At 50.0% G+C, this 12,740-nt stretch overlaps 2 long non-coding RNA genes across 3 annotated transcripts; one reads left to right on the top strand and one right to left on the bottom strand.

Annotated features, from left to right (window-relative positions):
* The first annotated feature begins 2,200 nt into the window (after positions 1-2,200).
* On the top strand, positions 2,201-6,823 carry LOC144094199 (uncharacterized). Of its 2 annotated transcripts, XR_013306477.1 has the most exons (5): positions 2,201-2,608; positions 3,116-3,204; positions 3,753-3,810; positions 4,691-4,841; positions 6,698-6,823. It is a non-coding gene; the product is annotated as an uncharacterized LOC144094199 (long non-coding RNA). The 2 variants fall into 2 exon arrangements; XR_013306475.1 differs by lacking the exon at positions 3,116-3,204.
* A 1,191-nt stretch (positions 6,824-8,014) lies between these two features.
* LOC144095062 (uncharacterized) lies at positions 8,015-9,488 on the bottom strand. The gene is made up of 2 exons (XR_013306689.1): positions 9,285-9,488; positions 8,015-9,198 (listed from the first exon to the last, which is right to left on the bottom strand). It is a non-coding gene; the product is annotated as an uncharacterized LOC144095062 (long non-coding RNA).
* Positions 9,489-12,740: the final 3,252 nt, after the last annotated feature.

Raw genomic sequence — 12,740 nt, 5'->3', positions numbered from 1 at the left:
CTGGTTAACATCGCGGACGAGCAGCGACAAGACTCTTCCTTGCGTATTCTCATTGATCGCCTCAACTGTGCCAGCCGAGATCCTTCATTGCAACTGTTCGTCATTCAAGATGGCGTCCTATACCGCCGCAACCTTCGTCCTGACGGACCTCCGCTCCTGCTAGTCGTTCCCCACCGTCTCCGTTCATCTGTCCTAGCGGAACTACACGACCTACCGACCGCAGGCCACCTCGGCGTCTCCCGCACATACGATCGGGTCCGACGCCGCTTTTTTTGGCCTGGTCTGTACCGCTCTGTTCGGCGTTACGTTGCCTCCTGCGACCTCTGTCAACGCAGGAAGAGACCATCAACGTTGCCTGCTGGCCTTCTACAGCCTATTGACGTACCTCTCGAACCATTCTACCGTGTTGGACTCGACCTTCTCGGACCTTTTCCGACGTCCTGCTCCGGCAACCGTTGGATTGCTGTCGCGACCGACTATGCGACCCGGTACGCTATCACGCGTGCGTTACCAACAAGTTGCGCAACCGATGTCGCCGACTTCCTATTGCAGAACGTAATCCTTCACCACGGCGCTCCACACCAATTGCTGACGGACCGCGGCCGCTACTTTTTGTCCCGAGTAGTTGACGATATCCTCCGGTCCTGTGGCACGCAGCATAAGCTCACTACAGCTTACCATCCCCAGACGAACGGGCTTACCGAGCGCCTCAACAGGACTCTGACCGATATGCTATCCATGTATGTCTCGCCCGACCACCGCGATTGGGACGTTGCCTTGCCTTATGTAACATTTGCTTATAATTCGTCGCGGCATGATACCACCGGCTATTCTCCTTTCTACCTTCTGTTTGGTCGGCATCCTGCGCTGCCATTGGATACATTACTACCGAGTTCTACTGCCTCGACCTCAGAGTATGCACGTGACGCCATCTCCCGAGCAACTATGGCCCGTGAAATCGCCCGAGACCGGCTCACCGCATCTCAGACCTACCAGAAGTCAGTTTACGACCGCCGGCATCGCCCAGTACACTATCCGCCGGGCTCACTCGTCCTCCTTTGGTCTCCTTCTCGCCGTGTAGGTCTCTCTGAGAAACTTCTACGTCAGTACAGTGGCCCTTATCGAGTTCTCCGTCAGGTGACCGACGTGACCTACGAGATTACACCTCTTCATGCTCCGACGTCGTCCACTAGCCCTTTGACTGACGTCGTTCATGTAGTCCGTCTCAAACCGTACCACACGCCTGCTCCATCATCCACTTAGCACCGGGACGGTGCTTTTGCCGCCGGGAGTTATGCTACGGTTGTGCTTGTGCTTGGAACGCTCGTGCTTGGTGCGCTCGCGCTTGGAACGCGAAGAGGACGAAGTGCGTTTCTGCGGCTGGGCGTCGCGTGCCCGGTTGTTCGGCTGCGTGGCTGTAAGCTGTTTCCCTGTAAATATATTTTTCCCTTTTGGTGTGCACATCTTCACGTTACAATATCATTAATAAATATAAAAAAGGGGGCCGCCGCGGTGGCTGAGCGGTTAAGGCGCTCGGCTGCTGGCCCGAAAGACGCGGGTTCGATCCAGACCGCGGCGGTCGAATTCTAGAGGCCCGTGTACTGTGCGATGTCAGTGCACGTTAAAGAACCCCAGGTGGTCGAAATTTTCGGACCCCTTCACTACGACGTCTCTCGTAGCCTGAGTCGCTTTGGGACGTTATTAACCACCATATACCAAATAAAAAAAGAAGGGGCCCAGGACTACTCGAGCGTCGCTAATTTTTCATAATCAGTTAATTTCTTTCATCTCAATCAACATGGTTCTCGCAAAAGCCATTTATGTGAAACACAGCTCGCACTTTTTCGTCAGGACTTGGATTCTTTGACTGATCAGAATATTCCGAATGATGCCCTAAAGAAAACTAGAAGACCAAGGAACTGTCCTTGGTCTTCTACTTTTCCTTATCTATATTAATGACCTGCCTGATAACATCTAATCTGAAATTCACCTCTTCGCCGATGACTGTCTTATATCGCCCAATGAGAAATTACGTAGATGTCTCCATCTTACAAGAAGATCTTAACAGAGTACTAGAATGGTGTGACACACGGCTCATGGCGCTCAGTGTAAGTAAAACTTCATTGTTATTCCACCGTCGCGGTAACTATGTGGTTCCTACTTATTTTATTAATGATGATATACCCGCCCTTGCTAACTCCTGCAAAACCTCACTGTAAAAACAAACCGTCATTTTGACGGCCACTTTTTTATCTATTTTGACGAGCCGCCGGCGTCAAACGGGAAAGACGGAGACTTCGCCGTGAACGAGCGGGCGAGGAGAAAGAGACGGAGAGCGCAACACAAAACGAGAAACTCTATTGGCTGGCGCGTAGGGGTACGTCATGTGAGACGTCGCTCAACGCGCGCTTCCGGCCCCCGCTGTCAAGGAAGGAGTCCGGTTGTCGTGGTTCCCTCTCGCTTTTCTTTGTGCGCGCTGCTTCTGCCCGGGTGTGCGTTCTGCGTTTTGCGCCATTTTGCCTTTTTGTGTGCGACGCGTTGGAAGGCCGCGAAGACGCAATCAAGGAACGTATGGGCTGCAGCCGAAAATCAACTGCAGCGGGTAGAGGTAAGTGTTCTGCTTATATGCTTCGTTCGTGCAGTACGCGTTCTGTGAGGCACATAGCTACGAGGAGCACGCTAGTTCTCACGCGTAATGTATACACGCGCCGATGGCCGTGGGCCCGAGATTGCCGTTCAGAGACATGCTTCTACGTAAAGCGTGAATCGCGGCCTCATGGTTCAGCCACGTGCAGCGATTTTCAGGGGCTGCGTGCGCCCACGTGTAAAAAAAAAAAAACTTCCTGTGAGGAACACTGAAGCGTACGAAGAGCATTGGCGCACGTTAATTGAAGAAAGTCGAAGAAAGTCGTTTATAGTATCTCTATCATGCGGGCACATACAATCGCGATCGAGCCTGACTTTCGGTTACGATTACTGCTACGCGGGCCAAGGATCGAAATCGAGTTGGTCGAGCTCTAGCGTGTCATGCGCCTCTGTTTAAATGCAGAACACCTTATGAATGGGCTTAATGGGCAGTAAAAATTGTCGTAAAAACCATTTTTTACATTTTCAGTTGTAATTCAGGCCAAGACATGTGCTGTGACTACCATGCTGGCCATCTGCAGCTCCCTTGAATTCATGGTGTCGGCACTACTGTCGTAGGTTCGTAAAAGTATTCGTCAATAAAAAGCAGACTACTTTTCGTGCACTGATCAGCTTTTTTTCTGTTTTATTTCTTACGCTCTCTCTTTTTTGTTGTTCCTCGCTTCCTGGCACACCAAGCCCCATACGTCGGTGTCCGGTGGCGATGGGGCAGCTCAGTGTTTAGTTCGTGTACTGATAGTGTGCAGTTTCATTCTTGTATAGCATTAAGATATGGGCCTAATTATTTCAACAATAGTTATTTCCAAATAAATTCTATTCATTTTTATAGCTTATTGCCTATAAGCCTCAAACGAGGGCCAAAAATTTCTTTCGACTGGCGTATCCATTAGCTGGGAATTATTGAATCAAGTAAATTTGTAGTCTTGTAATTTTATACCGCATTTTCATCCATTTCTGCTGAAATGATACTGTACCCGAGGTGTAGAAAGTGCCTTGATGACAGCAGGATCGTTGGAAGTATGGTTATGATTTATTATTGAGATGCCTGTATCTGATCAATGATGTTTTCTCTGGAGTCTAATAACATGTGGCTTGTGAATTCCCAGCATGCAGCTGAAGGGGGGCTGGAAGGACTGCCAACAACTCCGCACCTTGCTGTGATTGGTATGTATTTGTCATTTATAGAACTTTGGCTCAAAACATGGCTTGTACAGTGTATTTTATTATTCTACGATGTAACCTGATTTTGTGTAACTTCACTCTACTTAGTAGGACATATTCAAAACTTAGGAATGAGGCTAGCCCTGGATGAAAGGCTTAATTGCTGCTTCATCTTATGTATGTACAGTTTGTTTAATAATTAAACATGATAACAATGTGCAAGTTTGGCCAGTAGTTTTCCATTCTTATTAGAGTGTACAAAAAATTTGGAACTCAGTAGCAGTACTGTTGATAAGTGGGGAGGGTGGGGCAATCTCCGCACTATAAGGCGATATGCCAGAGTTCATCGAGACTAATTGGCGGCCTTTTGACTTGCCAAAAGCATGACGTTCTGCTAGAAAGCATGAACGAAGCTGAGCTTGGCTTTTCTCATCAATGTCATGGCAGGCTAGGTACAAAATGGAGGGCCTTTGAAAAGTTGCCTCGGTGCTTGCCCAAGTTTCGTTACCTCATCACTATTCCCCATTATTTAAAAAAAAAAACGAAGTATTCTGTCGACAAAGTTAATTCTTTTTTGTCGTGCAATATTTGTAAAGCTTTTTCCATAAACAAGTTCTATGTAGTATGTTTACATGAAGCAAGCATCTTCAACAGATATAATTAGTGGCGTGTAAAGCACTGATAAGGGAGGGCATGTTGCATGTGTCTGTCTACTGCCAGGGTACCATAAGGCCTAGCAACAAGACCCAGTATGGCTTTTTACGAGTACATTTGAATTCGGCTTCTCTCAGTGGACACATCGAAGGCCATAGAGTTACTCGAATTATTTGATCACCCCTTTAGTGGGTAGCGTTTGCGTGTGACTAATTTTTTTTCCTTGCAGGATCAAGCATGGGGGACATAAAGAAGATCATCGTTGCAGTGGATTCTACAAGAAGTCTTGAGAAGGCCATGGGCCTCCTCCTTGGTGCCTTCTTTGTGTTCAACGTTGCATACCCTCCCGACTGCCCCCTCACCATGGAGCTTTTGCAGAGGTAAATGAGTGAATGTGGATGATGCATTTGATAAGCAATCGGAATCCGAGGCAATAGTGTGAGCAGCAGGCTTCTTTTTCCTGAGGAAAGGCACTCGCCCTCCTTAGCCAGTGCCTGCAAATGATCAGTTCTGCCCTGTTCCCCTGAAATTCTGATGTCGTCACATACATTCCTCTTGTGCATTTCTTCGTTCTCTGGCACAGCACCGTGTTGCTTTTTTGGCACACCTGTATGGTGATTTGCCAGTCACAGGCGTCTTTAGAAAGTAGAATGGTAAGATTATTGACATAGTGCTGCTTGCCAGCAGTACATGCTAACAAGCCTTGCACATTGGCTAGCTCTGGCAATTGCGAGATGAAGGCCAGACTTTTAATTTTAAATTGCACCCAGTTCTGGTATTCTGACACTTGTAGAATTGCGGATTTGATCATTGTCATGTGATGAATGCACAAGCCTGGCAGTTTGCATTGCCTAAACTTGGTCACGTGTCCTGTGAGTGCATCTAGATAACACTTTTCAGTGTTTTGCTTATTTTTTTGGTTGGCTACTGCAAGAAAGGGGCTAGAACGAAGAACCAGATAGGACGGGCGACTGTCAATTATTGCTAAATGTAATGTGTGCAGCACTTTTATAAGTACCGACGTCAGGAAAAATAGGAGCGAGGATTAAGTGTAAATGCAGTTATTTTAAGTCGCTCTACTATGTATCGTGTCCACTGGCTAATGTCCTAGTGCAACATTACAGTGTGTCTGACTATGGGTTGCGTCCACACATGTGGCAAGTTGCCGGATGCCTCTCTGCACTTTTACAGGCCTCAGGTTCCCTTGTTACCATTGATGCAGTGCTCGCTGTAGCCTGTGTACAATCAGCCCCAAGAAAGTAGAGCTCTCTACCTCACCTTCTGGGCACTCAACAAACCTTTTGCAATGATGAATGTCAGATTTCATTTTGCATTGAAACGGGAGACGTGACACATAGGCAGGACAGCTTCACAGGTACTGTCACAACCATTACATGGCACTTTCCCCTTTCACCTGGTGATCTTTTAGGGGCTGGCAGGGTTATTAGCCCCTTTCAAAAAAAATTATGCTGTGATCCCATATTTGTCCAGAATTGCTCAGTACTTGAAATGAACAGGTGAAAGAGCCATCGTGAAGTCTGCTATGTTGGCACCTGAGAAGTTGGCCGCCCTTTGTGTCAACAGTTGCAGTGTAAAAGAAAAAAAATTAAGACATTCATCATCGTGACAGGTTTGTTGATTGCTCAGAAGATTTCAGGTGTGAAATTCCGCTTATTTGTGGCCAAGGGCACAGAAATTAGAATGAGCATTGTGCAAATGGTAAGATGATGAGGCATGATAATGAGGTTTTTAAATGTATGCATGGTTGCCACATGTGCAATTGCAGCCTATACCTGGACATCAGGGTGTTACATCAATACTGACCTATGTTTGCGGCTGATAGCTGAAAACACTGAAATGCAGCAAAATGCTCTTGCATAGTTATGGTTTCTAGACTCTGTGTATGGTTCCTGTACATGATGAGCACCTATTGTTACTAGAAATACTATACGGTGTGTATGTGCAATTGTGGGCTGTTTTTACGAGTTATAATAATGGTTACATTTAGGTACATCATCTATTGTTAGTGCATGTATATGTAGCTATTTAAGCGCACTACTAGTGTGCTCACATTTGTTGCTACCTGATTTTAATCTCGTCTTTCAATTTCGTAATACTGTGTGTTGCAGAAGGTAGTGCAGTTCACACATTCATGGCATTTCACGCGTGTAGGCAGAGTATGTGATTGGCACAGTTTATGGAGCATGGATTTATTCTATCCTCGTTTTGTTTCCAGGTACCTTGGGCAGAGCAACCCAACGAAAGGGCGCGGCAAAGGCAGGGCCTGCGGAATCGCACCAAAGTTGCTGAGCCTGCTGAATGCACTTTAATTTATGAATAAATGTGCAAGTAGAAATGTAAATTTGTTTTTGTTGCATGGTTTATGAGGTACTGCCCACTGCAAGTGACTTTCATGTGGTCAGGTTCACCACACTATATATTGACACAGAATTATGTTGAGACTTGTCGTGTTGGGCCATCATACTGACAACACAGTTGCATTTCATGTTGACAAGCCAAATTTTGGAATGGTTAAAAGCATAGTCATTTCGAAATTACAGCCTGCTATTACCTTGATGGCCAAATGCTGTACTGACAGTTATAGATAATTTCAAATTTGCAAAAAGTCTTGAAGTCATAAAAACAGTTTTAAAATTGACAGCTTGCCATCGCAGACAATCAGTGGTATAATTACAGTTTGGCTATATTTTCAAATCGATAAAGATGACATTGAAGTCAGGAAAAAACATTGTCATTTAGAAATGACATCTTGCTGTAACTGCTACGGTCAAATGCTATCAAATTGACAGTTTGACTGTATTTCACATTGACAAGAAAAACATCAAAATGATGGAAAAACTGTCATTTAGAAATGATGTTCTGCTGTCACTTTGATGGTCAAATGTCATCAAATTGATGGTTCAGTTGTATTTCAGATTGACAAGAAAGACGTCAAAATGATGGAAAAACTGTCATTTAGAAATGATGTTCTGCCGTCATTTTGATGGTCAAATGTAATCAAATTGACGGTTCAGTTGTATTTCAGATTGACAAGAAAAACATCAAAATGATGAAAAAGCACCGTCATTTTAAAATGACGGGGTGCCATCATTTTAACGGTCAAATGCTTGGAAATAGAGCTGCCAAGGTATTTCCCGTCAATTTGACGGATTTTTTTTTAGTGTAGGCATTCATATATCTAGATCTAGCTTGGTCAAGTCATGTGAACAGCGTCACCAAGTCGTCCAACCGTGTTTTAGGCTATCTGCTTCGCAATCTATCGCTTGGCCCGCCTTCTGTTAAACTGCTTGCTCACAAAACCCTAATCCGCCCTAAACTAGAATACGCTAGAGTTATTTTTGACCCTCACCACAATAACCTCATCACATGCCCCGAATCCCTTCAAAATCGGGCCACTAGATTTCTTCTGTCTGATTATTCTTACAGCAGCAGTTTTGCTGCATTAAAAGAACAGCTGGATCTACCCCTTCTCTCATCCCTTCGTAAAATAGCCCTGTGGGATGTCATTTCGGCCGAAGGACCAATCCCAACATAAACGTAACGACTATTTATTAGCGACGGCAGCGGACGTGCATACCCACAAAGAGAATTTATTAGTACACCAAACAATATTTAGGCACGAATAGTACATAAGGTAATCTCGAAATCACAGGACAAAAAAAATGGTCAAAGCAGTCACCAATTCGTATAGAAAGAAACAGGTACCGAACAGGCCAAAAATTTATGTACAGTAAATACCATGGCACAGCCTCTATCCAAATCCAACATACATCTCTGTACGCGGTGGTCACAAAGATGATTTATTAGTACACCAGACAATAATTAGACCCGAATATTACATAAGGTAATCTCGAAACAAGAGGTGCAAAAATATTACATAAGGTAATCTTGAAACAAGAGGTGCAAAAAATTGGCGAAGCAGTCACCGATTTGAACAGAAAGAAACAGGCACCGAACAGGCCAAAAATCTGTGTACAGTAAATACCATGGCAAAGACTCTTTCTGAATCCAACGCTACGCTCGTCTCGGTAGCGGAAGGTAGACTAGCCGCAATTAAAGTCTAGCACGCAATTAAAGTCGCCGATAAGCACACACTGCAAATTCTGGTCAAGATAGGTACCAATTGCTTAAAAAAAACCATTCGTCTGACTGCGTCTGGCAAGCGCGTATACGTTAATGAAGCGAGTTTTCCGATTTTCTAAGAATATGCCTAATTATGGCGCGACCATCGAGGCCGAAAGTGCAATGTGCGCTCGTCGTGCAGGTGTTTGTAATGAAAACCACACCGACACCACATGATCGAGAGGTGGTCAACGACAAAAAGCGTCGACTTGAAATCGCCTACGAAATGCTGACACTTCTGCTGGGGTAAGAAAATTGCATTCTTGCGAGAAAAGTAAGTCTGCGCCTACTGAGCGAGCGAGGTGCATAACTTCTAGCTGCTTGGCTAGAGCTCGAAAACCTCTGACAGTAAAGGTAATGAAATGAATCTGAGCCATCTTTAGCCAAAGAAACGAAAGCATTAGCACTTGGGAAAGGGTAAAAACAACAAAAGTGAAGCGCGTTCCGGCTCAGAAGTCGTGTGGTGCGGCGGTGGTCGCAGAACGGGCGATGGAACCGGGTGGCTCGAGGACGCTGCCGCAGCAGGTAAGTCCCTGTAGACGCTAAGGCGCAGACAACGTGGTTGTGGTGCGTGAAGTGTCTTTCTTGACTCCGCTGTAAAAAGTGTCCGTGGCACGCATGGCTAGGGTTAAGCGCTGAGCGCTCTGGTTCATGGTGAACAGACCAAAAATACCACTCACACCTGCGCATGCCGCCCCAACTGAGCTTGCACCAACCGAGGAACTTGTGGCGAAAACACGTGCTCCAGGGACACATCGACACAGTCGTCTATGCTGCGCAGCGTAACACTGTTCACACAGCACCGGCACTTTCTCGCGTCCATCGTTGATGGAGGTGCGTCGAACTGCTGCTGGTGTCGACGGGAACGGGCTGCTATCGGCGCGAGCCGGGTGCGCGGCTCTAACGCGGCCACCGCGATAAGGGCGGCGGCGAGAAGGGTTGGGCGGCCGAGAGAGCCGGCAAGATTCTTCGGCGCAGCCATGGCTGCTACTCATCGGAATCGGAGAACTCTATCTGGGCTCCATCCTCTTCCGTTGTTTTCGCCTTTTTCTTTGGAGCAGCGGTAACTCTCTACGAGGGCCCGCTGTCTGACGAGGAGCGCTGACGCTTCGGTTCGTCGGGCTCTTGCCCCTTCTGGGATGGGCACACGGTGGTCGCTCGGGGGCCCGGGCGTTGTGTCTTTGGGACACAAGTGTTCGCCTGAGCTAGGGCTTCGCAGCTGGCGCCCTGTGGCCCATTGGCTGCCCTCAGCAGGTCCGCTACCTGGCTGATAGGGTTGACCAGGCGAGGGTCTGTGTGGTAGGAAGTCCACATTTATTGAAGGTCCCGTTAGCCGTGGCCGGTGAGTCGGCGGAGCGGGCTGTTAACGTTGCTGGTAGGCCGGTTGCCGATGTCGTTCTCTGATGCGTTCTGTGATGTCGTTCTCAGTGGAGCCCTGGACTAGGGGCCCAACCCTGCTTTGAAGGTCAAGAGTCTGCAGCGATGCAGACGAAGACCGAACGCTAAGCACTTAATGGACCAAATAGTTTCTCTCTCTCTCTGATGCGCGAGGCAGATCTTCTTCTTCAACGCCGCTGGCGATGCCAGCGCCGCTACAGGTGCTCCCCCCCTAGCGCGATGCGCGATAAAAGAGAAAAAAAAACACTATGTAAAAGTTTGTGCAGGTTCTCAAGTCCAGGACACAGCTTCGTGAAGGCCGGGTCAGAGCTGGGGAAAGCTGTCAGGCGGAAGGAAAGAGCTCTGGCGGTCGAGCCTGGCTGCCTCGCAAAGAGCGAGGGAAGCCAAAAGATGAGGATGACGAAAGCACAAGGCGGCGCAAGTCATCGAGGAATGGGAGGCGAGCTAGGCGTGCTTCAGTCGTACAGCCTACGGGTGGGGCCGGCGGTTGGGGGGAGTTTTGCGCTGGCCCAGTCGGTGCGGACGAAGGTATGGTGTGGTATGGTGTGGGGAAGACATAGAAGTGTAGCCGATGCCTCGGCCGCGGGCAATGGCGAAACAACGACGGACGGCACTGAGCGTGAGGTCTGCGGCGTGAGGCACGCGCTGCCTTGTTGTGTAGTAGTCGAAACGGGCGACGGGTTCTACCGGATGGCTGAAAAAATGAGCTCACCGTGGCGTTGGGACCGGTTGTTGGGGGCTTAAGAAGCAAGTCCGGGGAGTACTTGTCGGACTGAGAAGGATACGGAAGGACCGAGTCCATAGAAGGTGTTGGATGGGGCACGCTGCAATGCATCACAAGCATGGCACCACTTGCTGAGGCTGTCTCGGCCGTCGCGGAGGCACATGCAGTGGTGAAAGCGCCAGGAGGGCAGGGATGCGTGGCAGGCGTTTCGGGTGGCGCGGTAGGCGCAACAAGGCTCAGGTGTGGCGTGCATGTGCGCCTGGCGACAGGTAGGGCAGTTGGGCGCACTGTGGTTGGGCTTGAGAGAGCAGGTGAACTGCGGGCAAGAAATGAGTCCGGGCCCGGGTCGGGAAAGGTTGCTGCCGTTGATGGTCCAAGGGCAGGTGCCACAGCTGGGAAACAGGGCTCGGCAGGAGGCGCCGTGGGACGGGAGCTCGCAGGTGGATGGCCGTCCATAGGGGCCGTCGGAGCAATCTTGGGAGAGACGGGAGAGTAGTACGAGACAGCTGGGTGTGAAGGTGGGCAAGAGACCAACGCGCGGTCACGTGGCACTTGCTGAACCATGGATGGGGGCTCAATCTCAACCGGAGGCGGCAATAGTCGACACCTTGGTGTGGGGAGCGGCTCCGGTGCATAAGCTGGCGGAGGGAAAACCGAAGCAGCTCGGGTCGGGAATGCGGCCAGGGGTGGTGGTTCGAGTGGCGCCGCGGTTTCTGAGTCCGGAACAGGAGCGCAGAGTGTCGGCGGGAGCTCCAAGCCGAAATACGCCGTCAGACCCCTCTTGAATTCGGCGTATATGTCGGCGCCAGGTGGCGGCAACAGCAGCTGTGCCAGGAGACCGGGCGGGAGTTCGCGGCTGGCGTGCTGATAACGCAGCAGCTGGCTGGACACGTTGTTGATATGGAAGTGCGAGTCCAGCAGCGCCAGCCACAAAACGGGGTCCTTAGCATAAAAAGCGGACAGGTCGGGCAGCCGAGGAAGGAAGGGGCGGTGATACGGCTGAAGGAGCTCACCGGATGTGATGGGAGGTGCGTACATGGCGATGAAAAGCTGCCGAAAGCCGAGTGCGAACAGGGGGCGGGCAGCGGCAAGGCCATCTGGCGACACCGGACGACAACCCGGTTTGGGGAATGCTTTCCCTAACCGAGCTGGCCAGCAACGTCAGCAGCCCGCTCTGCCGACTCACCGGCCGCGGCTACCGGGACCTTCAATAAATGTGGACTTCCTACCACAGGTCCTGTGGGGCGACCTCTGGAGTCGTCGACCGTGTCCGTACCGCTTTGCTGTCCATGAGCTGGCGTTGGCTGCGCGTGAAACAAGGCAGCTTCCAGATTTTCCAGGTCAGACAGGGCGTCTGACGACGTGAAGTCCTTTGAGACCTCTTCGGAGAAGTATGGTTCCGTCTCGTCCGTCACTGGTGTGCCGGGCGACCCGGGCTCCCCCGAGCCCTCAACGAGGGTGGTGGTGGAGGTGGAGTCGTCCACTTCGTCCCGGCGTGGAGCCAGGGTTGCCTCGAGCGGGGCTTGAGGCGCATTCCCCGGAGCTGCGAGGGCGGCCGCGTAGGAACGCGGCGCGATGCAGTCCGAGGTGACGTGGTTCCCGCCACACCGCTTGCAGGCGGCGTGACACGATTCCGCCCCGTGGCCGTACGCAGCACAGCGGCCGCAGCGCGTGGCGGTGCAGGTGCCACCGAGGCGACCTTCCGTGCCGTAACGGGCGCACACGTTCCTCATTCCACGGTATTCCAACATAGCGCGGTGACCCGCGACGGTAATAAAATTCGGTGGCGCCCGCTGCATGTCGAGCTTCACCAAGCGAGCGCCGCTACGAAAGTGGCTCCTTTACTTAAAAACGGGTTCCGTGACTGCCCTGACCTTGCCAAAGGGTCGCAGGGCGGCTGCGAGCGCGTCGTCACTCACGCTTGGTGGGAGTCGCTGGACCGTTACGAACACTGCTGGCGCAGCGAGCTGAACCAGCGGCACTTGATGACCGGCCACGAGCAGAGAGCCCGCGG

Source organism: Amblyomma americanum, chromosome 6, assembly GCF_052857255.1.
Source record: "Amblyomma americanum isolate KBUSLIRL-KWMA chromosome 6, ASM5285725v1, whole genome shotgun sequence".
In the NCBI taxonomy this organism is placed as follows: Eukaryota; Metazoa; Arthropoda; class Arachnida; order Ixodida; family Ixodidae; genus Amblyomma; species Amblyomma americanum.
Note: the sequence above shows the minus strand (reverse complement) of the source record. Positions and strands in the feature narration are given on the sequence as shown.